A 7,500-nucleotide genomic window follows, 5' to 3' on the forward strand; every position below is an offset into this window, starting at 1 on the left:
AACACACACACACACACTGACACCACACTTACACACACCAATTACACACACACACACACCACACTTACACACAACAATTACACACAACACACACACACAGCCACACACTGACACCACACTTACACACACCAGTCACACACACACACACACACACACAGCCACACACTGACACCACACTTACACACACCAATTACACACACACACACACCACACTTACACACACCAATTACACACACACACACACCACACTTACACACACCAGTCACACACACACACACACACACACACTGACACCACACTTACACACCACACTTACACACACCAATTACACACACACACACAGCCACACACTGACACCACACTTACACAAACCAATTACACACAACACACACACACACACACACACACTGACACCACACTTACACACACCAATTACACACAACACACACACACACACTGACACCACACTTACACACACCAATTACACACACACACACACCACACTTACACACAACAATTACACACAACACACACACACAGCCACACACTGACACCACACTTACACACACCAGTCACACACACACACACACACACACAGCCACACACTGACACCACACTTACACACACCAATTACACACACACACACACCACACTTACACACAACAATTACACACAACACACACACACAGCCACACACTGACACCACACTTACACACACCAGTCACACACACACACACACACACACACACTGACACCACACTTACACACACTAATTACACACACACACACACCACACTTACACACACCAATTACACACAACACACACACATACACACACACACACTGACACCACACTTACACACACCAATTACACACAACACACACACACACACACACACACACACACTGACACCACACTTACACACACCAGTCACACACACACACACACACACACTGACACCACACTTACACACACCAATTACACACACACACACAGCCACACACTGACACCACACTTACACACACCAGTCACACACACACACACACAGCCACACACTGACACCACACTTACACACACCAGTCACACACACACACACACACTGACACCACACTTACACACACCAGTCACACACACACACACACACAGCCACACACTGACACCACACTTACACACACCAGTCACACACACACACACACACTGACACCACACTTACACACACCAGTCACACACACACACACACAGCCACACACTGACACCACACTTACACACACCAATTACACACAACACACACACACAGCCACACACTGACACCACACTTACACACACCAGTCACACACACACACACACACACACAGCCACACACTGACACCACACTTACACACACCAGTCACACACACACACACACACACACACTGACACCACACTTACACACACTAATTACACACAACACACACACACACACACACACAGCCACACACTGACACCACACTTACACACACCAGTCACACACACACACACACACTGACACCACACTTACACACACCAGTCACACACACACACACACAGCCACACACTGACACCACACTTACACACACCAATTACACACAACACACACACACAGCCACACACTGACACCACACTTACACACACCAGTCACACACACACACACACACACACAGCCACACACTGACACCACACTTACACACACCAGTCACACACACACACACACACACACTGACACCACACTTACACACACTAATTACACACACACACACACCACACTTACACACACCAATTACACACAACACACACACATACACACACACACACACACTGACACCACACTTACACACACCAATTACACACAACACACACACACACACACACTGACACCACACTTACACACACCAATTACACACACACACACACACACACACACTGACACCACACTTACACACACCAATTACACACACACACACCACACTTACACACACCAATTACACACAACACACACACACACACACACTGACACCACACTTACACACACCAGTCACACACACACACACACACAGCCACACACTGACACCACACTTACACACACCAATTACACACAACACACACACACACACACACACACTGACACCACACTTACACACACCAATTACACACAACACACACACACACACACACTGACACCACACTTACACACACCAATTACACACACACACACACCACACTTACACACACCAATTACACACAACACACACACACAGCCACACACTGACACCACACTTACACACACCAATTACACACAACACACACACACACACACACACACTGACACCACACTTACACACACCAGTCACACACACACACACACACTGACACCACACTTACACACAACAGTCACACACACACACACACACAGCCACACACTGACACCACACTTACACACACCAATTACACACAACACACACACACAGCCACACACTGACACCACACTTACACACACCAGTCACACACACACACACACACACACACTGACACCACACTTACACACACCAATTACACACACACACACACCACACTTACACACACCAATTACACACAACACACACACATACACACACACACACACACTGACACCACACTTACACACACCAATTACACACAACACACACACACACACACACACACTGACACCACACTTACACACACCAATTACACACACACACACACACACACACACTGACACCACACTTACACACACCAATTACACACACACACACCACACTTACACACACCAATTACACACAACACACACACACTCTTACACACACACTGACACCACACTTACACACACCAATTACACACAACACACACACACACACACACACACTGACACCACACTTACACACACCAATTACACACAACACACACACACACACACACTGACACCACACTTACACACACCAATTACACACACACACACACCACACTTACACACACCAATTACACACAACACACACACACAGCCACACACTGACACCACACTTACACACACCAGTCACAAACACACACACACACACAGCCACACACTGACACCACACTTACACACACCAATTACACACACACACACACCACACTTACACACACCAATTACACACACACACACACCACACTTACACACACCAATTACACACAACACACACACACAGCCACACACTGACACCACACTTACACACACCAGTCACACACACACACACACACACACACAGCCACACACTGACACCACACTTACACACACCAATTACACACACACACACACCACACTTACACACACCAATTACACACAACACACACACACACACACACACACACTGACACCACACTTACACACACCAGTCACACACACACACACACACACACACACTGACACCACACTTACACACACCAATTACACACACACACACACCACACTTACACACACCAATTACACACAACACAGACACACAGCCACACACTGACACCACACTTACACACACCAGTCACACACACACACACACACACAGCCACACACTGACACCACACTTACACACACCAATTACACACACACACACACCACACTTACACACACCAATTACACACAACACACACACACACACACACACACACACACACACACACTGACACCACACTTACACACACCAGTCACACACACACACACACACACACACTGACACCACACTTACACACACCAATTACACACACACACACAGCCACACACTGACACCATACTTACACACACCAGTCACACACACACACACACAGCCACACACTGACACCACACTTACACACACCAGTCACACACACACACACACACTGACACCACACTTACACACACCAGTCACACACACACACACACACAGCCACACACTGACACCACACTTACACACACCAGTCACACACACACACACACACACTGACACCACACTTACACACACCAGTCACACACACACACACACACAGCCACACACTGACACCACACTTAACACACCAGTCACACACACACACACACACTGACACCACACTTACACACACCAGTCACACACACACACACACAGCCACACACTGACACCACACTTACACACACCAATTACACACAACACACACACACAGCCACACACTGACACCACACTTACACACACCAGTCACACACACACACACACACACACACACACAGCCACACACTGACACCACACTTACACACACCAGTCACACACACACACACACACACACACTGACACCACACTTACACACACTAATTACACACAACACACACACATACACACACACACACACACACTGACACCACACTTACACACACTAATTACACACAACACACACACACACACACACACACACACACTGACACCACACTTACACACACCAATTACACACAACACACACACACACACACACACACACACACTGACACCACACTTACACACACCAATTACACACAACACACACACATACACACACACACACACACTGACACCACACTTACACACACCAATTACACACAACACACACACACACACACACACACTGACACCACACTTACACACACCAGTCACACACACACACACACACACACACACACACTGACACCACACTTACACACACCAATTACACACAACACACACACACACACACACACACTGACACCACACTTACACACACCAATTACACACACACACACACACACACACACACACTGACACCACACTTACACACAACAGTCACACACACACACAACACACACACACAGCCACACACTGACACCACACTTACACACACCAGTCACACACACACACACACACACAGCCACACACTGACACCACACTTACACACACCAATTACACACAACACACACACACAGCCACACACTGACACCACACTTACACACACCAGTCACACACACACACACACACACACACTGACACCACACTTACACACACCAGTCACACACACACACACACACACTGACACCACACTTACACACACCAGTCACAGACACACACACACACACACACACACACAGCCACACACTGACACCACACTTACACACACCAGTCACAGACACACACACACACAGCCACACACTGACACCACACTTACACACACCAATTACACACACACACACACACACACACACACTGACACCACACTTACACACACCAGTCACACACACACTCACACACAGCCACACACTGACACCACACTTACACACACCAGTCACACACACACACACACAGCCACACACTGACACCACACTTACACACACCAATTACACACACACACACACCACACTTACACACACCAATTACACACAACACACACACACAGCCACACACTGACACCACACTTACACACACCAGTCACACACACACACACAGCCACACACTGACACCACACTTACACACACCAATTACACACACACACACACCACACTTACACACACCAATTACACACAACACACACACACAGCCACACACTGACACCACACTTACACACACCAGTCACACACACACACACACAGCCACACACTGACACCACACTTACATACACCAATTACACACACACACCACACTTACACACACCAATTACACACAACACACACACACAGCCACACACTGACACCACACTTACACACACCAGTCACACACACACACACAGCCACACACTGACACCACACTTACACACACCAGTCACACACACACACACAGCCACACACTGACACCACACTTACACACACCAGTCACACACACACACACACACAGCCACACACTGACACCACACTTACACACACCAATTACACACAACACACACACCACACTTACACACACCAATTACACACAACACACACACACACAGCCACACACTGACACCACACTTATACACACCAGTCACACACACACACTGACACCACACTTACACACACCAATTACACACAACACCCACACACAGCCACACACTGACACCACACTTACACACACCAGTCACACACACACACACACACAGCCACACACTGACACCACACTTACACACACCAGTCACAGACACACACAGCCACACACTGACACCACACTTACACACACCAATTACACACACACCACACTTACACACACCAATTACACACAACACACACACACAGCCACACACTGACACCACACTTACACACACCAGTCACAGACACACACACACACACAGCCAAACACTGACACCACACTTACACACACCAATTACACACACACCACACTTACACACACCAATTACACACAACACACACACACAGCCACACACTGACACCACACTTACACACACCAGTCACACACACACACTGACACCACACTTACACACACGAATTACACACAACACACACACACACACACACACACACACACACACAGCCACACACTGACACCACACCAGTCACACACACACACACACACACAGACACTGACACCACACTTACACACACCAATTACACACACACACACACCACACTTACACACACACACACACTGACACCACACTAACACACACCAATTACACACAACACACACACACAGAGCCACACACTGACACCACACTTACACACACTTACACACACACACACTGACACCACACTTACACACAACAATTACACGCAACACACACACACACACACACAGCCACACACTGACACCACACTTACACACAACAATTACACGCAACACACACACACACACACAGCCACACACTGACACCACACTTACACACAACAATTACACATAACACACACACACACACACACTGACACCACACTTACACACACCAATTACACACACACACACACACAGCCACACACTGACACCACACTTACACACAACAGTCACACACACACATACACACACACACACTGACACCACATTTACACACACCAATTATACACAACACACACACACAGCAACACACTGACAACATACTTACACACACCAGTCACACACACCCACACACACTGACACCACACTTACACACATTGACACCACACTTGTTGTATGGTGATATGTAGAGTTGTATGGTGATATGTGGAGTTGTGTAGAGTTGTGTGGAGTTGTGTGGAGTTATGTAGTGTTGTATGGTGATATGTAGAGTTGTGTGGTGATATGTGGAGTTGTGTAGAGTTGTGTAGAGTTGTGTGGAGTTGTGTGGAGTTATGTAGAGTTGTGTAGTGTTGTATGGTGATATGTAGAGTTGTGTGGTGATATGTGGAGTTGTGTAGAGTTGTGTGGAGTTATGTAGAGTTGTGTAGAGTTGTGTGGAGTTATGTAGAGTTGTGTAGTGTTGTGTGGAGTTGTGTGGAGTTATGTAGAGTTGTGTAGTGTTGTGTGGAGTTGTGTGGAGTTGTGTAGAGTTGTGCAGTGCAGCTGTGTGAGTTTTGTTCCTCATTA

This window comes from Hemibagrus wyckioides, linkage group LG05 (assembly GCF_019097595.1).
Source record: "Hemibagrus wyckioides isolate EC202008001 linkage group LG05, SWU_Hwy_1.0, whole genome shotgun sequence".
Taxonomy (NCBI): Eukaryota; Metazoa; Chordata; class Actinopteri; order Siluriformes; family Bagridae; genus Hemibagrus; species Hemibagrus wyckioides.